Genomic DNA, 24,076 nt, shown 5'->3' on the forward strand with positions numbered 1-24,076 from the left:
AAACAGATCATGGAAACAGAAACTGAACAAGGACACTGTAACACTTGCAGAGACTTTGAACCAACAAGAATTAATAGATATCTATAGAACATATCATCCTAAAGAAAAAGAATACACCTTATTCTCAGCACCCTATGGCACCTTCTCGAAAATTGACCACATAAATGGACACAGAACGAGTCTCAATTGATATAAGAAGATGGAAATACTCCCATACATCCTCTCAGATAAACATGGTCTAAGGCTGGTCTTTAACAATGACTAAGACAAAAAAAAGGCCACATACACATGGAAACTAGACAACGCTCTGTTAAACAATAGCAGGGTCAAAGAAGAAATAAAGAAAGAAATTTAGGATTTTCTAGAATTCAATGAAAATGAAAACACAGCATACCCAACCTTATGGGATGCAATGAAAGCTGTACTGAGAGGAAAACTCATAGCCCTGAGCGCTTCCAAAAAGAAACTGGAGAGAGCATACATCAGCAACTTGACAGCACAGCTAAAAGCCCCACAACAAAAAGAAGCATATACACTCAAGAATAGACGGCAAGAAATAATCAAAATTAGGGCAGAAATGGACCAAGTAGAAACAAAAAGAACCAATGAAAAAATTAACAAAACCAAGAGCTGGTTCTTTGAGAAAATCAACAAGATTGATCAACCCCTAACCAGACTAACTAGAGGGCAAAGAGAGAGTATACAAATCAAAAAAATCAGAAAGGAAAGTGGAGACATAACAACTGAAACTGAGGAAATTCAAGATATCATCAGATCGTACGACAAAAGTCTATCCTCCACAAAGTTGGAAAATCTGGATGAAATGGATGAATTCCTTGACAGATACATGATCCTAAAGTTAAACCAGAACCAAGTAAACCATCTAAATAATCCCATAACACCGAAAGAAATAGAGGAAGTCATCAAAAGCCTCCCAACCAAAAAAAAAAAGCCCAGGTCCAGACGGGTTCAGTGCAGAATTTTATCAGACATTTATTGCGGACATAACACCAATAATCTCCAAATTATTCCACAAGATAGAATCAGATGGAATACTACTCATTTTTTGAGGCTACAATAACCCTCGTTCCTATACCACACAGACCCTAAAAGAAAGAGAACTTCAGACCAATCTCACTTATGAACATTGATGCAAAAATACTCAACAAAATCCTTGCACACTGAATCCAAGAACACATCAAAACAATCATTCACCATCACCTAGTCGGCTTCATTCCGGGGATGCAGGGATAGTTTAATATAAAGAAATCCATCAATGTACTCCACCATATAAACAAACTCAAAGAACTAAATCCCATGGTCATCTCCCTAGATGCTGAGAAAGCATTTGACAAGATTCAGCACCCCTTCATGTTAAAAGTCCTGGAAAGAACAGGAATCTAAGGTACATACCTAAACATAATAAAAGCAATATACAGCAAACCAACAGCCAACATCAAACTTAACAGTGGGAAACTTGAATCTACCCCATTAAAATCAGGGACTCGACAAAGTTGCCCACTCCTTCCTACCAATTCAACATAGTACTGGAAGTCCTGGCTGGAGCAATTAGACAGCAAAAGCAGATCAAAGGAATACAAATCGGAAAGGAAGAGATAAAAACATTACTCTTTGCCGATGATATGGTAGTGTATTTAAGAGACCCCAAAAATTCCACCAGAGAACTCCTACAGCTGATAAACAAGTTCATCAAAATGGCTGGATACAAAATTAACTCAAACAAATCAGTAACCTTTCTATACTCAAGGACAAACATGTGGAGAAAGAAATTAGGGAAAAGATACCCTTCACAATAGTCACAAAACCTATGAAATACCTTGGTGTGACTCTAACTAAGCAAGTGAAGGACCTGTATGACAAGAACTTCAAACCTCTAAAGAAGGAAATCGAGGAAGATCTCAGAAAATGGAAAGATATTCCATGCTCATGGATTGGAAAGATCAACATTTTCAAAATGGCCATCCTACCAAAAGCAATCTACAGATTCAATGCAATCCCCATCAAAATTCCATCCCAGTTCTTCATTGAGTTGGAAAGATCAATGTGCAATTTCATATGAAATAACAAAAGACCTAGAATAGCGAAATCCATCCTCAACAACAAGAAAACATCTGCGGGAATCACTATCCGTGAACTCAAGCTATATTACAAGGCAATTGTGCTGAAAACTGCATGGTACTGATACAGAAATAGTCATGTTGATCAGTGGAATAGAATAGAAGATCCAGTAATGAGCCCTCACGTATATAGTCACCTGATTTTTGACAAAGGAGCCATAAACATTCAATGGAAAAAGGACAGCCTATTCAACAAATGGTGCTGGTCCAACAGGCACTCAGCATGCAAAAGAATGAAAATAGACCCTTTCTTATCTCCTTATACAAAGCTCAAGTGTTAGTGGATCAAAGATCTCCACATTAAACCAGATACACTGAAACTATTAGATGAGAAAGTAGAGAAAACCTTAGAACAAATAGGCAAAAGAGAAAATTTCCTGAACAAAACACCAATGGCTCAAGCTCTAAGGTCAAAGATTAACAAACAGGACTTAATGAGATTGCAAAGTTTCTGTAAGGCTAAGGACATTGTCAAGAAACAAAATGGCAGCCAACAGAATGGATAAAGATCTTTACCCACTCCACATCAGATAGAGGCCTTATATCCAAGGTATACAATGAACTCAAAAAGCTAGACACCAGAGAATCAAACAACCCTATTAAAAAATGGGGTAGAGAGCTAAACAAAACATTCTCAATTGAGGAATATCGAATGGCCTAGAAACATCTGAGGAAGTGCTCGACATCCTTAGCCATCAGGGAAATGCAAATCAAAACAACCCTGAGATTCCACCTCACACCAGTCAGATTGGCCAAGATCCAAAACTCAGATGACAGCAGATGCTGGTGATGTTGTGGAGAAAGAGGAACACTTCTCCACTGTTGGTGGGGTTGTAAACTGATACAACCCCTCTGGAAATCAGTCTGGTGATACCTCAGAAATTTGGACATAGTACTACCTGAAGACCCAGCTATTCCACTTCTGGGCATATACCCCAGAGAAACTTTAATATACAACAAAGGTACATTCACCACAATGTTCATAGCAGCTCTATGTATAATAGCCAGAAGCTGGAAAGAACCCAGATGTCCTTCAGTAGATGAATGGATACAAAATTTGTGGTACATTTACACAATGGAATACTACTCAGCTATCAGAAACAATGATTTGACCAAATTCTTAAGAAAATGGCTGCATCTAGAGAACATCATCCTGAGTGAGATAACCCAGTCACAAAAGAACAGATATAATATGCAGTCACTGATAGTGGGATGCTAACTCCAGAGGCTCGCACTGTTCCAGAAACAACTCACAGACAGTGTGAAGCCCAAGAAAAAAACAAAACAAAACAAAACAAAACAAAAAGTTATGCTTAATCCAAACACACTAAGAACACATTGACAAATTCCGGGTTTCACTATGTATTCCATATACTTTTTGCTCACTGTAAAAAAAAAAAAAGATAAAAAACATTGAATACCATAAATGACATATTATTATTCATTTCTATTTTTCTCTAAGAGATCATTTGTTTAACTGAAAATGGTTTTTTTTATACAAAATATTCTAATTGTGGTTTCTTCTCCCCTCTCTCCTTCTATCTCTTCCTCTCTTCTCTTTTTTATCTAAATGTACATTGTTCCTATCTCTCATTAGAAAAAAAGGCATTTAAGTAATAATAATAAAATAAAATAAGATATAACAAAAACCAAATTGTAATACGATGATAAGTGAAGAAAACATGAAACAGCCCACTATAAAACACAAAACCTAAATTTTATTTCTTTAAACTTGTCTTTTTAAATTTATGGGTTTTTTTGTTGCTCTTTTTAATATATGAGTGCTCTCAAGTCTTCTATGAGGATTTTAGTGTTATGGTTCCTTTACACAGTACTCAATGAAACAGCTCTCAGAGATGATTTTTGGTGAAATAGCTTGTGCATAGATAGCTTATTTGAGGTGAAAAAATTCTATATATAAACCTTGGAGAGTGGTAAGTAATTTTTATGGTGAATGCAAATCATTGGTAGGAGTTTAAAGAAATATGAATTTCTTACTTGTTTGGAGAAGCATTCCAGGAATCCCAGGTATTTGCTGGGCAGGTTCTTTTCTACAAAGAAGAAGGAGAATTTGTATGTTTGCCAAGGGCTATTCCATCTTCCTCAGGTAGAGGGTTGTGGGTCAGGTTTCCCAGATCAAGCAGAGAAGAGGAAGGTCCTCTACTAAAAGGGCATTCTCCATTTCATGCCGAGCTCAGAGGAGCTATCTGGGCATGGTAGACTACAACCTTAATAGCAAGGTTAAACAACCATCTCTTGAATATTTCATGCTAATTCACTTATGTTAACAAGTTATTATTAACTATCTTTATTAGCAAAACAGTGTAGATATAAAAATGCTTCTGCTTTGGTTATATAGTCTAGAACATAAGGAGTCTAGTATTTTCAAATGGAACAGTTTACTTCCTCAAAAATATTTTTATTGTATATGGTGGTATGTAGTACTCTGATCTTTTCCATGTGCTGTGTTCTCTGCTGTGTGTGGTTCACAGGAGTCCTTTGAGCTCTTTTAGTAACTACTGTTTTATGCTTATTATACTGGAAGTTGTTAGATATACTGAGATAGTCTTGGCCTATGTTAACTGCTAAAAATGTTAGTTTTACTCTAGAAGGGACAAGTCTATTCTAGGCTTAAAATAACTCCTTTAGTTAGATTGAAACCAAAATTTTATTATTTTTGGGGTGTCTAGAGTATTCAGAGACAATCTTTTAACTGATTTTATATATAGAATTATATAGGATATAGTAGCCTACCATAATATTAACTATGAAGTTCTAAATGATAAAAAGAGGGTCTGTAGTAAATGAGGGAATGGGCTGGTGAGAAGTAGATGAAGGTAGATTTTAAAATATTTTTTTATAAAGATGATCTTAAATTTCGGCACATAAAAATTCTTTCTGAGCAACCGCATTAATAGATCCATCTCACAGTACTGAATGTACAGAAGGAAAAAAAATAAGTTTTTGGATAATTAAGTCTCTGGTGAGATAGTCTAGGACAGAATAACAACTTTCAGAAAGATAAGTTAAGAATATAAAAATGAGGATATATATTATTGTTTGAATACTTCCTTAGTTTTATCTTCCAACTTGTTCAGTATGTTATTTTTTTGTCAAAATCAATTTTTATCTATTTTCTTCATCTGTTATACTTTGACTTTCCTCACCCCTTTTCTTAAGTTCATTTGTATTGTTCAATGTCCTCTTTCCTCCTTCTCTTTACCCCTAATACCCATCTTTGTGTGGTTGTTAGTGACATATTTTCTCCATAGAATGGTCATTACTTGCCAGGGATCACTTAGTCTTTTCTCCGCTGAAATCAGAGCATCAGTTAAAGTTTTTTTTTGTTAAATGTTCATATTTATTTTGTTTTTCTTATGCTTAAGAATTTTGTGAAGTTTTTAAAAATTAATTTTTGTAAATTTGATATATATCATGTACACACATGCACACACATTCTGGTTCTACTCGTAGCACCCTAACTTCTCTTATTCCTTCCAATAAGCTCTCTCCCTCTGTAATATCTTTTTCTTTTGTTTTGGGACCCATCGAGTTTAACCCTCACAGGCAACGGCATGAAGCTATCCACTAGAGTTTAGGGTTTGACTTTATGCTTTGTTCAAGTAGCCTTAGAATACTCTTGAGAGTTCGATGTTACTATATACTATTGAGCAATTTATTTTTTGGATTTAGCCAGTGTAGGTAGGATGTGTTCTCCTTGGCAAAGAAGGAGGTGCAAATAGGTGGGGTAAAGCTGCTTTAAACATTTCCAAACTGAGAAATATGGAGTTTCTTTTTTTTTTTTTTTCTGTATTAAACATATTTCTCAAGTGCCAATCAGAATGAAGAGTGTTTTGTTGAAAAAATATTGAACTATTTCTGGAAAAGCTTTTCTTTGTCTTTTTCTGTGGATATAGGTGTGGTGGTTCTATGCAACTGTTATTTATCTTTGCTCCATAATCTCCTCGCCTTGATTCTATCTTCAAATATCCTGTATACGTCATGAAGATTCTTGAGTGAACTGCATAAAAATTTGGAGGTTTAAGCCCCTTCCTTACTTATTGGCCAGAAGGCATTTTTCTTTCCATTTGTCAGGTTCTTACATATCTTTTCATAAGCACTTTATACTATGAAATAATACAGTATGCAAGCAGAAGACTTTAGAATGCTGTTTGCTGCAGGGTGCAAGACTTTATATCTCTTTAACAGCTTGGCATGAACTCCTGTCACTGGGCATTAAGGCAGCTGCTGTAGGACCTATCATTAATAGTCCCTGCTATGCTGTCATCATAATTGCTGACCTTCCCCTGGCCTTCCACTGTGAATTAGAATTTCTGTTACATTAATGAATGAATATTAATGAAACAAAGTTAAATTCCTCAGCGATTTGCGAATGGAATTTAAGGCAGCCTGCATTTAGAAAAGTGAACAGCTTTGAATCTACAAATATGGCTATTATGATGTCAAAGTGATAGGCAGGGAGCATGAAAATCATTACTCGCAGAAGCTTTGCATTTGAGAATGGAGGGGTAGATGTTTTCTTTAATTTATAAAATAGTGAATTAAATCTTCTATCCCGAAATACTGATGGAAGAATAGAAGATGACTTATCCAAATAAGATACCAAATGCAGAATTACTTAATGAAAGACATGGGAGGGAGAAATGCACTCTCTTAATGACTAATTACTGTGCTGATTTTAAATAAAAAAAACTAGGACCGGACATTATTTCTTCTTGTGCACTAGCATTTGATGCTGAGTATAATCTATCCAGCTTTAAACACAGCCTCTTTATTTTACCCAGACCTGAAGACATATCATTTGAATATATTGAGCTCTCACTTACATTCTTATAGCGGAAATGAAATAAAGGTTCAACAATATGTTAACTGAAGTGGGAAATATATCAGAACAACAATAGAAAAGACTTCCATACTGATAAAAATATGCCTGGCTTTGGGGATCTGATCGTTAGAATGTTTTAGAGGTGCTCTATAACGAGCTTTAGCACCACACATAAAGTTAGAAATTAAAATTTTAAGTCTTCCTTTAAATCCTAGCTTATCCTGCTGTTAGCTGGAGAATCTGGTGCAGAGGCATTTATCATGTAGCATGGAAACCCAATGAAATCTTATAATGTTATTGGTATGTCTGAATATTTTATTTTTAAATGATAAGAATTTTATTTGAAGTTTGAGTAATTTATAAGCAATGACTCCTTCTATTGATTAAGGTAGATGCTTTCATTTTTGAGTTTATTTTTAAATCAAGTCTTCTTGTTCCTGTCTTTTGAAGATTTGAAGGCCATCACTAATTCACTTATAATTTTGCTAAGGATATTTACCAAGATGACAAAGGTTGTTCAGAGTTGCTAGACTATTCATTTGGCCTTTTAAAAAGATTTTATTTTATTTTATTTTTTAAAAATTGAACAACTTTCTTTTAAAAAACAAAGATAAATGTACAGATTTAAGCATTTTTTACATAAAAGTATATGAATACATATTGTCAGCACTTGATTTTTTTTAAAGGTTTGAAAGTATGCATTAAAATCTTACTAGTTACAATGAGCATAAAGTACATGTAAAACAATATGTAACCTGGAAATAGTCAAAGTTTTTTTGGTGTGTAAAAATTAAGCATAATGGTTTTTCATTTTCAGTTTTTTTTGCCTTTGTTTTTCTTGGACTTCATATAGTCTGTGAGTTGTTTCTGGGGTGTTCAGAGCTTTCTGGGGTTAGTATCCAATTATCAGTAACTGCATATTATCTCTGTTCTTTTGTGACTGGGTTACCTGACTCAGGATGATATTTTCTAGATGCATCTATTTTCTTAAGAATTTCATAAAGTCACTGTTTCTGATAACTGAGTAGTACTCCATTGTGTAAATATACCACAATTTTTGTATCCATTCATCTACTGAAGGACATCTGGGTTCTTTCCAGCTTCTGGCTATTATAAATAGGGCTGCTATTAACATTGTGGTGCATATGTCTTTGTTGTATGTTAGAGCATCTCTGGGGTATATGCCCAGAAGTGGAATGACTGGGTCTTCAGGTAGTACTATATCCAATTTTCTGAGGAATCGCCAGACTATTTTCCAGAGTGGTTGTACCAGATTACAACCCCACCAACAGTGGAGAAGTGTTTCTCTTTCTCTGCATTTTCGCCAGCATCTGCTGTCATCTGAATTTTTGATCTTAGCCATTCTGGTTGGTGTGAGGTGGAATCTCAGGGTTGTTTTGATTTGCATTTCCCTGATGGCTAATGATGTTGAGCTCTTCCTTAGATGCTTCTCAGCCATTTGATATTCCTCAATTGAGAATATTGTGTTTAGCTCTGTACCCCATTTTTAATAGGGTTCTTTGATTCTCTGGTGTCTAACTTCTTCAGTTCTTTGTATACATTGGATATTACGCTTCTATCAGATGTGAGGTTGGTAAAGATCTTTCCCAACCTATTGGCTGCCCTTTTGTTTTCATGACAGTGTCCTTGGCCTTACAGAAACTTTTCAGTCTCATTAAGTTCCATTTGTCAATATTTGACCTTAAAGCACTAGCCATTGGTGATCTGTTCAGGAAAATTTCTCCTGTGCCTATGTGTTCTAAGGTTTTCCCTACTTTCTCATCTAATAGTTTCAGTGTACCTGGTTTAATATGGAGGTATTTGATCCACTTGCACTTGAGCTTTGTACAGGGAGATAAGAAAGGGTCTATTTTCATTCTTCTGCGTGCTGATTGCCAGCTGAACCAACACGAGTTTTTTAAGAGGCTGTCCTTTTTCCACTGAACATTTTTAGCTCCTTTGTCAAAAATCAAGTCTCCATATATGTGTGGGCTCATTTCTGGATCTTTTATTCTATTCCATTGATCCACCTGCCTATCTCTGTACCAGTACCATGCAGTTTTTAGCATAATTACCTTGTAATATAGTTTAAGGTCAGGAATGGTGATTCCCCCAGATGCTTTCTTGTTGTTGAGGATGGATTTCACTATTCTAGATCTTTTGTTATTCCAGATGAAATTGCACATTGCTCTTTCCAACTCCATGAAGAATTGGGTTGGAATTCTGATGGGTATTGCATTGAATCTGTAGATTGCTTTTGGTAAGATGGCCATTTTTACAATGTTGATTCTTCCAATCCCTGAGTATGGGAGATCTTTCCATTTTCTGAGATCTTCTTCGATTTCCTTCTCTAGAGGTTTGAAGTTCTTGTCATACAGGTCCTTCACTTGCTTAGTTAGATTCACAGCAAGTTATTTCATATTGTTTGTGACTATTGTGAATGGTATCTTTTCCATAATTTCTTTTTCTGCATGTTTGTCCTTTGAGTAGAGGAAGGCTACTGATTAGTTTGACTTAATTTTATATCCAGCCAGTTTGCTGAACTTGTTAATCAGCTGTAGTAGTTCTCTAGTGGAATTTTAGGGGTCACTTACATACACTATCTTTTCATCTTCAAACAGTGATTTTTTTTTTACTTCTTTCTTTCCTATTTATATCTCTTTGATTTCCTTTTGCTGTCTAATTGCTCTGGCCAGGATGTCCAGTAATATGTTTAATAGGTAGGGGGTGAGTGGGCAACCTTGTCGAGTCCCTGAGTTTAGTGGGATTGCATCAAGTTTCTCACCGTTAAGCTTGATATTGTCTGTTGGTTTGCTGTATATTGCTTTTATTATATTTAGGTATCGGCCTTGGATTCCTGTTCTTTCCAAGTCTTTTATCATGAAGGGGTGTTGAATTTTGTCAAATGCTTTCTCAGCATCTAGTGAGATGACCATGTTGTTTATTTTCTTTGATTTTGTTTTTACATGGTGGATTACATTCATGGATTTCTGTGTATTAAACCATCCCTCCATCCCATGGATGAAGCCTACTTGATCATGGTGAATGATAGTTTTGATGTGTTCTTCGATTTGGTTTGCAAGGATTTTGTTGAGTATTTTTGCATCTATGTTCATAAGTGTGATTGTTCTGAAGATCTCTTTCCTTGTAGGGTCTTTGTGTAGTTAGGGAACGAGGGTCATTGTGGCCTCGATAAATGAGTTAGGTAGCGTTCCATTTGACTCTATTTTGTAGAATAGTTTGGAGAGTATTGGCATTAGGTCGTCCATATATGTCTGTTAGAGTTTTGTACTGAACCCATCTGGACCTGGGCATTTTTGGTTGGGAGGCTTTTGATGACTACTTCTACTTCTTTAGGTGTTATGGGGTTATTTAGATGGTTTAACTGGTCCTTGTTTAACTTTAGTATCTGGTATCTTTCTAGGAACTCATCCATTTCTTCCAGATTTTCCTGCTTTGTTGAGTATAGGCTTTTGTAGTAGGATCTGATGATTTCTTGAATTTCCTCAGTTTCAGATGTTATGTCTCCACTTTCCTTTCTGATTTTGTTAATTTGTATACTCTCTCTTTGCTCTCTAGTTAGTCTGGCTAGGGGTATATCAATCTTGTTAATTTTCTCAAAGAACCAACTCTTGGTCTTGTTGGTTCTTTGAATGTTTTTTTTGTGTCTATTTTGTCAATTTTTGTTCTGAATTTTATTATTTTTTACCTTCTACTCTTCTTGGGTATATCTGCTTCCTTTTGTTCAAGAGCTTTAAACTGTCCTGTCAAGTTGCCAACGTGTGCTCTCTCCAGTTTCTTTTTGGAAGCACTGAGAGCTATGAGTTTTCCTCTCAGTACTGCTTTCATTGCATCCCATAGGTTTGGGTAGATTGTGTTTTCATTTTCATTAAATTGTAGAAAATCCTTAATTTCTTTCTTCATTTCTTTTTTTACCATGCTATTGTTTAATAGAGTATTGTTTAGTTTTTATGTGTATTTGGGCTTTTTGTTGTCTTTGTTATTATTAAAGACCAGCCTTAGACCATGGTGATCTGAAAGGATGCATGAGATTATTTCAATCTTCTTATATCTGTTGAGGCTTGTTTTATGACTTATTATATGGTCAGTGTTGGAGAAGCTGCCCTGAGGTGGTGAGAAGAAGGTGTATTCTTTTGTTTTAGGATTATGTGATCTGTAGATGTCTATTAATTCTAATTGGTTCATAATCTCTGCTATTTTCACTGTGTCTTTGTTCAGTTTCAGTTTCCATATTCTGTCTATTGATGAGATGGGGTGCTGAGGTCTCCCACTATTATTGTGTTGGTGCAATGCATTTTTTGAGCTTTAGTAGAGTTTCTTTCATGAATATGGGTTCTCTTGTATTTTGAGCATATATGTTAAGGATTGAGAGTTCCTCCTGACAAATTTTCCCTGTAATGAGTAAAAAGTGTTCTTTCTTGTCTTTTTTTAATAACTTTTGTTTGAAAATCTACTTTATTCAATATTAGAATGGCCAGTCCTGATTGCTTCTTGGGTTTGTTTGCAAGGATTTTTCTCCAACAGTTTACTCTGAGATACTGTCTGTCTTTGTCTTGGACATGAGTTTCTTGTATGCAGCAAGATGCTGGATTGTGTTTATATATTCTGTTTGATAGTCTATGTCTCTTTATTGGGGAATTGAGTCTGTTTATTTTAACAGATATTCAGAAATAGTGGTTGCTCTTTCCTGCTATTTTTTCCTTTTAGAGGTAGAATTGTGCCCTTGTGTCTTTCTTCTTTTAGTTTTCTTGCTTAGGTATTTTCTTGTTTTTACTAGGGTGTAGTTTTACTCCTTGTATTGGGTTTTCCACCTATAGTTCTTTGTAGTGCTGGGTTTGTGGTGAGATATTGTGTAAATTTAGATTTGTCCTGGAATATCTTGGTCTCTCCGTCTATGGTGATTGAAAGTTTTGCTGAGGATAGCTGCTTGGGCTGACACGTGTGTTCTCTGAGTGTCGCACGCCCCACTTCCAGCCGGCAGGAAAAGGCATTCAACAACAGGATTCTTCTGCGAACAACCTTTATTGTACAATACTCTGAGCAGGGGACCCATGTGGAAGAAAAATGCACTGCTTGTATATGCCCAGGAGACTCGTGTCGCTACCTGATTGGTGCACTCTCCAATAGCTCATTAGTATGCCCTGAGAGCGGGCTGTGACATGCTCACTATGTCTCTTGGGCTGGGCAACAGCTCAGTTTGCTGAGTCATCGGTGGGAAGCCGGCGACATGTTTAGGTGTGGCACAAATCGCTCTCTACATCTTAGGGTCTGCATGATGTCTGTCCAGGATCTTGTAGCTTTCAAAGTCTCTGGTGAGAAGTTAAGTGTGATTCTGATTGGTCTGCCTTTATATGTTTATATTGACCTTTTCCCCTTACTGCTTTTAGTATTCTTTCTTTGCTTTGGCCACTTTGCGTTTTGACTTTTATGTGTCGGAAGGAATTTCTTTTCTGGTCCAATCTATTTGGAGTTCTGTAGGCTTCTTTTATGCTCATGGTCATCTCATTCTTAAGGGTAGGGAAGTTTTCTTCTATGATTTTGTTGAAGATATTTACTGTGGCTCTTCATTGATATTCTTCTCCTTCTTCTATTTCTATTATCCTTAGGTTTGGTTTCCTCATTGTGTCCTGGATCTCCTGGATATTTTGGGTTAGGAGCTTTTTGGCTTTTGTATTTTCTCTGATTGTTTTGTCTATTTTTTTTTTTTTTTTTTTTTTTTTTTGTTTTCTTCGGCCCCTGAGATACTCTCTTCCATGTCTTGTAGTCTGTTGGAGATGCTTGTATCTGTGACTCCTGATTTCTTCTTTAGGTATTCTACCTCTAGGGTTGTCTCTTTTAGTGTTTTCTTTATTGTTTCCATTTCCATTTTCAATTTCTTTTTCAATTACTTCATCTCTTTGATTCTGTTTTTCTCTAGTTCTTTGATTTCTTTGAGCGTTTTTCTTGTTTCCTCTTTAAAAGTTTCTATTCCTTTATGCTTTTCCTCCCTTTCTTGTTTATGGATCTCTATTATCATCTTGAGGTATGATTTCAGGTCTGATTCTTCTTTTTCTGGAATGTTTGGCATTCCACTGTTTGCTTTGATGGTAGAGATGGGTTCTGGTGTTGCCAGGTTGTCTTGGTTACCATTGTGTAAGTTCTTTTGCTTTCCTCTTGCCATCTTGCTGTCTGTGATTTTCTGTAGTCTTGTTGTCTGTGATTGGTTCTTGTCTCTCCCGTGTACCTGGCCTGTGTCCCTGGATCTCTGCTGTTCCCGGTGGCAGATGGTGTGAGTGTTTATTCTGCACGCAAGGGCCCTCCGGGTTGAAACTGAGTCCCTAAGGCAGAGTTACTGTTCCCCTGAACCACTGGGGGGCATGGTTTCCATGTGCTTGGTCAATACTTCTCTGGGCCCTGGCTACTCACAGAGCAGTCTCACCAGGCCTGCGTCCCTGGATCTCTGCTGTTCCTGGTGGCAGATGGCCTGAGAGCCTGATCTGTATGCATGAGCCCTCCAGGTGGAAACTGAGTACCTGTGGCAGAGTTCCTGCTCCCCTGTACCAATGTGCAGTGGCTTGCTTTCTGCATGTTCAGCCCAGACCTCTCTGCGCTCCAACTACTCACAGTGAAGTTTCACCAGGCCTGTGATCCTGGATCAAAAATCATTTTATACTTCAACATAATTTTATTGCCCCTGAAAATTTTGTGTAATTGAATATTCACAGAACTTTTGAAAATGGCATTGGGGTGCACTTGTATATGTAGAAATATCACTTATATATGTCTTCTATGAATATGTTTCATACACACAATAGAAAATAGATAAAAATTGATCAGCACTATTATGTTAGTTCAAATGGCACAAGTAGGCAAAATGGAATATGGCCACTATATTGTCAGGATTCTCCAGAGTTTATGGAATATCTGTCTATATGCCTGCCTGCCTGCCTGCCTGCCTGTCTGTCTGTCTGTCTGTCTGTCTGTCTATCTATCTACCTATCTACGTACCACCCATCAGTCTGTCTATCTCTCTGTCTGGCTTTTTGTCCATCTGTATATCTAGTGGATTTGCTAGAATGGCCACAGGCTGTGGTCTTGCTAGTTCAACAATGGCTGTCTATTAATGGAAGATTCAATAATACCATAATTGCTCAATTCAAAAGGCTGAATGTCTCAGGTGTTCTCACTATATAACCTAATCCTGAAGAAGTAGGCTCTAATGCCAGCAAAGAAATGGACTTGACAGTGAGGTTAAGGGCAAGCAGGCAAAGAGAGCAAGCTTTCTTTTGCATCCTTTTTATAGGCTGCCAGTAGAAGGTGTGGCACATTTGAAATGTAAATACAGAGAATATCCAATAATAAAGAGGTGTATGTTTTCATTTTAAAAATTTGGATAAAAATTGTTCTTCCCAGTTCAAATGTTTTAGTTAATAAAGAAAAAATTTCTCACATGTGTCTCCAGATGCTTGGTTTTAGTTAATACTCACATAGTCAAGTTAACATAAAACCATCTCAGGCTCATAGGGTATAGGGCTTGTTCTCATGCACCACATTCAGAGTTCAATGCTCAGTATCACATGAAAAGAAAGAGAGAATATAATACTTACGAAAATTTTATACAATGATACAGGTTACACACACACACACACACACACGCACACACACATTTAGATACACTACTTTTTTTTTTAACCAAGTAGTGATATACCTATGAATTATAATCCTGAAATGTGTTCAGGGTAAACCTGAACCAAAGGTCCAAAAGCTGTTCTATTTATTGCACTGTCTGTCAATTTGCTCCACAGTGGGGATGTGTTCGCAAACCGAGTATAACTTTTCTCCTCTTTGTAAGAGAGAGAGATAGGCTTTAATATTAACATAAAAATAAAGGGATATTTTTAGCTAAAAGATTTTTTTCTCTTTGCTGCCACTGATTTTTCTCCTTGGATATTTTAGAAATAGACAGTTTGGATAACATCTGATGGATCTGATGACTATGTTTACTTGATTGGAAAAATTGAATATGGCCATTTTCAATCCCAATTGTAAGGACTGTGATTTTAGAAGAATATAGCATAAAATTTGTAATGCAAAATAAAAAAAATGGAAAAATCTGTCAAAGTCTGCAGTTGTCAAGGCAGCTCAAGTAATGTGGCAATTATTTAGGAACTATGCAACTATTTTTCTTTCTTACCCTGGCAGCTATAAGGTGAAGTGAAGGGAAAATTAAAGAAACACCAGTAGAAACTCAAAAAGCTAGACACCAGAGAATCAAATAACCCTATTAAAAAATGGGGTACAGAGCTAAACAAAACATTCTCAGTTGAGGAACACCGAATGGCCGAGAAACATCTGAGGAAGTGCTCGACATCCTTAGCCATCAGGGAAATGCAAATCAAAACAACCCTGAGATTTCACCTCACACCAGTCAGATTGGCCAAGATCCAAAAATCAGATGACAGCAGATGCTGGAGAGGCTGCGGAGAAAGAGGAACACTTCTCCATTGTTGGTGGGGTTGCAAACTAATACAACCACTCTGGAAATCAGTCTGGCAATACCCCAGAAAATTGGATATAGTACTACCTGAAGACCCAGCTATTCCACATCTGGGCATATACCCCAGAGACACTTTAATACACAACAAAGATATATGCACCACAATGTTCATAGTGGCTCTATTTATAATAGCCAGAAGCTGGAAGGAACCCAGATGTCCTTCAGAAGATGAATGGATACAAAAATTGTGGTACATATACACAATGGAATACTACTCAGCCACCAGAAACAATGACTTAACCAAATTCTTAAAAAAATGGCTGCATCTAGAGAATATCATCCTGAGTGAGATAACCTAGTCACAAAAGAACAGACATAATAGGCAGTCACTGATATTGGGATGCTAACCCCAGAGGCTTGCACTCCCCCAGAAACAACTCACAGACTGTATGAAGTCCAAGAAATATATTTACAAAACAAGAAGACTTTGATTATTTCCATGTTGCGTTTTGTTTTGCATGTACTTTACGCTCATGGTAACTATTAGGTTTTCAATGCATACTGTCAAGCCCTTGAAAAAATCAAGTACTGACTAAAAAATATATTCACATAGTTTTATGTAAAAATTATTTTAATATCTGAAAAAACAGTACTGACAAAAATGTATAATTTTAAGCAAAAAAGTTTAAAATCTGTACATTTATCTTTGTTTTGTAAAATAAAGTTGTTTAAAAAAAAAAGAAACACCAGTAAGTACAGACACATGCTTTCTTTTTAAATTTTAGGCTGGCAATTGTACCCCAGTGACATGGAAAAATATGTAATGTAAGATAGAATTAGAGATTATTGTATAAAATAATGAATAAATAAACGAGGGAATTCTTGATATGAACCAATCCCAGAGCTGATACCCCCAAACACCTTGCCAAGAGAAAGCCACTAAGAAGGCTGTTTCATGAAAGTGTAAGAAATAACCCATCCTAATAGATGAACAATTTGTGAGAGAGACATATAAGAAAAAGAAAAAATAAAATAACCCCATAAAACATTTAAGTCTAATAACCAAATACAAAGATGTCAACTGAAGTGCAATGTGATTGAAAGAGCAAGTGATTTAAAATATGGCTTTCTAATGAGGTCACTGTGCTAAAGGGTATACCAATGCTCAGTGGATTAAGACAGACATGGAAGGATCTGAATGTGAAGTTGAACATGTACTCAGCAAATAGGTAAAATATTGAAAAGAAGCCAAACAGAAATCAGAGGCTTAAAAAGACACATGAAAAAAAATCAGGTGACAGCCTTAGCAACAAACTGTATCAGTTGGAGGTAAAATAACAGAGTTCACAGACAAGATTTTTGAAATGCTATTGTCAGACAAATAAATAATGAAAAAAGTGAAGAGAAAATACAAGAGCTTTGAGATGCTACTAATAGATCATGTAGTTGATATGTTGATATATCTGAGGAAAGAGAGCTTGAGGTTGAATCCTCTACATCTTAGAAAAGAATGAACATTCAGGTATGAGAAACACTTAGCATCCTAAATAGGCATGGCAAGAAAGGAACCTCAAAACATTATATATATATATTATGAAAAGTACAAGACAATAAAGGAATATTATAATCTGCAAAGGGAAGTACCAAAAAATATTTCGAGGTGCACGCAAGACAATTGGACAAAAGGGGATTTTCCTGAAAAAACAAATGTCAGAGAAAATGGAGTAATATATTTAATATCCTGAAAGAAAATATAACTACTAACCAGAGTTATTGTTCCCAGCAAAGCGGGTCTTCACAGTTGGAATGAAGACCTTCTGTGCTAAGGATAAATGAAAAAAATCCACGATCATTAGACTAGCATTACAAAAGATGATCAAGGGAATACAGTAACGGAAAAAGGTCAGGTAACATGTAAAGGCAAACCAATCAGAATAAAACCCGATTTCTCAACAGAGACTATGAAAGCTAGAAGAGCCTGGACAGACATCATGCACACCCTGAGAGAGCACAAGTGCCAGCCCAAGCTGCTATACACAGCAAAACTCTCAATCACCATAGATGGAGAGATGAAGATATTTCAAGACAAATCAAAATTTACACAATATCTGACCACAAACCCAGCACTACAACGAATTATAGGTGGAAAACCCAATACAATGAGGGGAACTACATTCTAGTAAAAACAAGAAAACTCCAAAGCAAGAAAACCAAAAGAAAAAAAAGACACAGACACAACTCAGCCCACAAAAGCAATAATAGCAGGAAAGAGAAACAACTAGTCCTTGATATCTATTAAAATAAATGGACTCAACTCCCCAATAAAGAGACATAGGCTATCAGACTGGATACATAAAAAAATCCAGCATTATGCTGCATACAGGAAACTCATCTCAGAGACAAAGACAGACATTATCTCAGAGTAAAAGGTTGGGAAAAAACCTTCAAGAAAATTGCCCCAAGAAGCAAGCTGGAGTGGCTATTCTAATATCGAATAAAGTAAATTTCCAACCAAAAGTTAACAAAAAAGATAAGGAAGGACACTCTTTACTCATTACCAGGGAAATCTATCAGGAGGAACTCTCAACCCTTAACATATATGCTCCAAATAAAAAATCACCCACATTCATAAAAGAAACCCTACTAAAGCTCAAAATTACATTTCACCCCACACAATAATAATGGGAGACTTTAATACCCCACTCTTACCAATGGACAGATCATGAAAACAGAAACTGAACAAGGACACTGTAACACTAGCAGAGACTTTGAACCAACTAGAATTAATAGATATCTACAGAACATATCATCCTAAAGTAAAAGAATACACCTTCTTCTCAGCACCCCATGGTGCCTTCTCGAAAATTGACCACATAATTGGATACAGAACGAGCCTCAATCGATATAAGAAGATTGAAATACTCCCATGCATCCTCTCAGATCACCATGGTCTATGGCTGGTCTTTAACAACAAAGACAACAAAAAGCCCACATACACATGGAAACTAAACAATGCGCTGTTAAACGATAGCACGGTCAAAAAAAAATAAAGAAAGAAATTAAGGATTTTTTAGAATTCAATGAAAACGAAATCACAACACTTCCAAATCTATGGGATGCAATGAAAGCAGTACTGAGAGGAAAACTCATAGCTCTGAGCGCTTCCAAAAAAAAAACTGGAGAGAGCATACATCAGCAACTTGACAGCACAGTTAAAAGCTCTTGAACAAAAGGAAGCAGATACACCCAGGATGATTAGACAGCAATAAATAATCAAACTCAGAGAAGAAATTGAACAAATAGAAACAAAAAGAAACATTCAAAGAATCAACAAAATCAAAGCTGGTTCATTGAGAAAATCAACAAGATTAATAAACCCCTAGCCAGACTAACTAGAGGGCAAAGAGAGAGTATACAAATCAACAAAATCAGAAAAGAAAGTGGAGTCATAACAACTGAACCTGAGGAAATTCAAGAAATCATCAGATCCTACTACAAAAGCCTATATATACTCCACAAAGTTAGAAAATCTGGAGGAAATGGATGACTTCCTAGAAAGATAAAAGATCCTAAAGTTAAACCAGGACCAAGTAAACCATCTAAATAATCCCATAACTCCTAAAGAAATAAAAAAGTCATCAAAAGCCTCCCAACCAAAAAAAGCCCAGGTCCAGACGAGTTCAGTGCAGAATTTTATCAGACATTTATTGCGGACATAACACCAATACTCTCCAAACTATTCCACAAGATAGAATCAGATGGAATACTACCTGACTCATTTTTTGAGGCTACAATAACCCTTGTTCCTAAACCACACAAAGACCCTACAAGGAAAGAGAACTTCAGACCAATCTTACTTATGAACATTGATGCAAAAATACTCAACAAAATCTTTGAAAACGGAATCCAAGAACACATCAAAACTTTCTTTCACCATGACCAAGTAGGCTTCATCCCTGGGATGCAGGGATGGTTTAATATAAGGAAATTCATCAATGTAATCTACCATATAAACAAACTCAAAGAACAAAACCACATGGTCATCTCATTAGATGCTGAGAAAGCATTTGAAAATATTCAGCACCCCTTCATTTTAAAAGTCCTGGAAAGAACAGGAATCCAAGGTCCATACTTAAACATAATAAAAGCAATATACAGCAAAGCAACAGGCAACATCAAACTTAACGGTGGGAAACTTGAAACAATCCCACTAAAATCAGGGACTCAACAAGGCTGCCAACTCTCCCCCTACCTATTCCACATAGTCCTGGAATTCCTGGTTGGAGCAATTATACAGCAAAAGGAAATCAAAGGGATACAAATTGTAAAGGAAGAAGTAAAAACATAACTCTTTGCTGATGACATTATAGTATACTTAAGTGACCCTACAAATTCCACCAGAGAACTCCTACAGCTGATAAACAAGTTCAGCAAAGTGGCTGGATATAAAATTAACTCAAACAAATCAGTAGCCTTTCTATATTCAAAGGATAAACATGTGGAGAAAATAATTAGAAAAAAGATACCCTTCACAATAGTCATAAAAACTATGAAATATCTTGGTGTGACTCTAACTAAACAAGTGAAAAAGCTGTATTCCAAGAACTTCAAACCTCTAAAGAAGGAAATTGAGGAAGACCTCAGATAATGGAAAGATTTTCCATGCTCATGGATTGGAAGCATCAACATTTTTAAAATGGCCATCCTACCAAAGCAATCTACAGATTCAATGCAATCCCCATCAAAATTCCAACCCAGTTCTTCATTGAGTTGGAAAGATCAATGTGCAATTTCATATGGAATAACAAAAGATGTAAAATAGCAAAATCCATCCTCAACAACAAGGAAACATCTTCAGGAATCACTATCCCTGACCTCAAGCTATATTACAAGGTAATAGTGCTGAAAACTGCATGGTACTGGTACAGAAATAGGCAGGTGGATCAATAGAATAGAATAGAAGATCCAGAAATGAGCCCTCATGTATATGGTCACCTGATTTTTGACAAAGGAGCCGTAAACATTCAATGGTAAAAGGACAGCCTATTCAACAAATGGTGTTGGTCCAACTGGCACTCAGCATGCACAAGAATGTAAATAGACCCTTTCTTATCTCCTTGTACAAAGCTCAAGTGTAAGTGGATCAAAGATCTCCACATTAAACCAGATACACTGAAACTATTAGATGAGAAAGTATGGAAAACCTTAGAACACATAGGCATAGGAGAAAACTTTCTGAACAAAACACCAATGGCTCAAGCTCTAAGGTCAAAGAGTAACAAATGGGACTTAATGCGTTTGCAAAGTTTCTGTAAGTCTAAGGACATTGTCATGAAAACAATATGGCAGCCAACAGAATGGGAAAAGTTGTTTACCAACTTTACATCAGATAGAGGCCTAGTATCCAAGGTATACAAAGAACTCAAAAAGCTAGACACCAGAGAATCAAATAACTCTATTAAAAATGGGGCACAGAGGTAAACAAAATGTTCTCTGTTGAGGAATATGGAATGGCTGTGAAACATGTGAGGAAGTGCTTCACATTCTTAGTCATCAGGGAAATGCAAATCAAAACAACACTGAGATTCCACCTCACACCAGTCAGTTTGGCCATGATCCAAAATTTAGATGACAGCAGATGCTGGTGAGGTTGTGTAGAAAGAGGAACACTTCTCCACTGTTGGTGGGGTTGTAAACTGATACAACCCCTCTGGAAATCAGTCTGGCGATTCCTCAGAAAATTGGACATAGTACTACTACCTGAAAATCCAGCTATTTCACTTCTAGGCATATACCCCAGAGACACTCCAATATACAACAAAGATACACGTACCACAATGTTCATAGCAGCTCTATTTATAATAGCCAGAAGCTGGAAAGAACCCAGTTGTCCTTCAGAAGATTAATGGATACAAAAATTGTGATACATTTAAACAATGGAGTACTACTCAGCTATCAGAAACAATGACTTAACCAAATTCTTAAGAAAATGGTTGCATCTAGAGAATATCATCCTGAGTGAGATAACCCAGTCACAAAAGAACAGACATAATACGCAGACACTGATAGTGGGATGCTAACCCCAGAAGCTCGGAATGCCTGAGAAATAACTCACAGACTGTGTGAAGTTCAAGAAAAAAAGAAAAGAAAAGAAAACAAACAAACAAACAAAAAAAGACATTATGCTCAATCCTTACACACCAAAAAAAAAAAAAATTGACTAATTCCGGATTACATCCTGTTTTACATGTACTTTTTGCTCATTGTAACTAATAATACCTTTTTTTTTAAATGACTTTATTTTGCAAAACAAAGATAAATGTACAGATTTTAAACATTTTTTGCTTAAAATTATACATTTTTGTCAGTAGTTTTTTCAGACATTAAAATAAATTTTACATAAAACCATGTGAATATGTTTTTTAGTCAGTACTTGATTTTTATCAAGGGCTTGACAGTATGCATTGAAAACGTACTAGTTGCAATAAGCGTAAAGTACATGCAAAACAAAACGCAACATGGAAATAGTCAAAGTCTTCTTGTTTTGTGAATATATGTATATTTTTTGTTTTCTTTATTTCTTGGACTTCATACAGTCTGTGAGTTGTTTCTGGGGGAGTGCAAGCCTCTGGGGTTAGCATCCCACTATCAGTGACTGCATATTATGTCTGTTCTTTGTGACTGGGTTATCTCACTCAGGATGATCTTCTCTAGATGCAGCCATTTTCTTAAGAATTTGGTTAAGTCATTGTTTCTGGTGGCTGAGTAGTATTCCATTGTGTATATGTACCACAATTTTTGTATCCATTCGTCTTCTGAAGGACATCTGGGTTCCTTCCAGCTTCTGGCTATTATAAATAGAGCCGCTATGAACATTGTGGTGCATATATCTTTGTTGTGTATGAAAGTGTCTCTGGGGTATATGCCCAGATGTGGTATAGCTGGGTCTTCAGGTAGTACTATATCCAATTTTCTGAGGTATCGCCAGACAGATTTCCAGAGTGGTTGTATTAGCTTGCAACCCCACCAACAGTGGAGAAGTGTTCCTCTTTCTCCGCAGCCTCGCCAGCATCTGCTGTCATCTGAGTTTTGGATCTTGGCCAATCTTACTGGTGTGAGGTAAAATCTTAGGGTTGTTTTGATTTGCATTTCCCCGATGGCTAAGGATGTCGAGCACTTCCTCAGATGTTTCTCGGCCATTCGGTGTTCCTCAACTGAAAATGATTTGTTTAGCTCTCTACCCCATTTTTTAATAGGGTTATTTGATTCTCTGGTGTCTAGCTTTTTGAGTTCCTTGTACACCTTGGATATTAGGCCTCTATCTGATGTGGTGTTGGTAAAGATCTTTTCCCATTCTGTTGGTTGCCGTTTTGTTTTCTTGACAATGTCCTTAGCCTTACAGAAACTTTGCAATCTCATTAAGTCCCATTTGTTAATCTTTGACCTTAGAGTTTGAGCCATTGTTGTTTTGTTCAGGAAATTTTCTCCTGTGCCTATGTGTTCTAAGGTTTTCCCTACTTTCTCATCTAATAGTTTCAGTGTATCTGGTTTCATGTGGAGATCTTTGATCCACTTACACTAGAGCTTTGTACAAGGAGAAAAGAACGGGTCTATTTTCATTCTTTTGCATGTTGAGTGCCAGTTGGACCAGCACCATTTGTTGAATAGGCTGTCCTTTTTCCATTGAATGTTTACTGCTCCTTTGTCAAAAATCAGGTGACCATATACATGAGGGCTCATTTCTGGATCTTCTATTCTATTCCATTGATCCACTTGCCTATTTCTGTACCAGTACCATGCAGTTTTCAGCACAATTGCCTTGTAATATAGCTTGAGGTCAGGGATAGTGATTCCCGCAGATGGTTTTTTGTTGTTAAGGATTGATTTCGCTATTCTAGGTCTTTTGTTATTCCATATGAAATTGCACATTGATCTTTCCAATTCCATGAAGTACTGGGTTGGAATTTTGATGGGGATTGCATTGAATCTGTAGATTGCTTTTGGTAGGATGGCCATTTTTAAGATGTTGATCTTTCCAATCTATGAGTATGGGAGATCTTTCCATTTTCTGAGATCCTCCTCAATTTCTTTCTTTAGAAGTTTGAAGTTCTTGTCATACAGGTCCTTCACTTCCTTAGTTAGAGTCACACCAAGGTATTTCATAGTTTTTGTAACGATTGTGAAGGGTACCTTTTCCCTAATTTCTTTCTCCACATGTTTGTCCTTTGAGTATTGGAAGGCTACTGATTTGTTTGAGTTAATTTTGTATCCGGCCACTTTGTTGAACTTGTTTATCAGCTGTAGGAGTTCTCTGGTGGAATTTTTGGGGTCACTCAAGTACACTATCATGTCATCAGCAAAGAGTGATGTTATTATCTCTTCCTTTCCGATTTGTATCCCCTTGATCTCCTTTTGCTGTCTAATTGCTCCAGCCAGGACTTCCAGTACTATGTTGAATAGGTAGGGAGAGAGTGGGCAGCCTTGTCGAGTCCCTGATTTTAGTGGGATTGCTTCAAGTTTCTCGCCATTAAGTTTGATGTTGGCTGTTGGTTTGCTGTATATTGCTTTTATTATGTTTAAATATGGGCCTTGGAT

Source organism: Micromys minutus (assembly GCF_963924665.1).
Source record: "Micromys minutus genome assembly, chromosome: 1".
NCBI classification, from domain to species: Eukaryota; Metazoa; Chordata; class Mammalia; order Rodentia; family Muridae; genus Micromys; species Micromys minutus.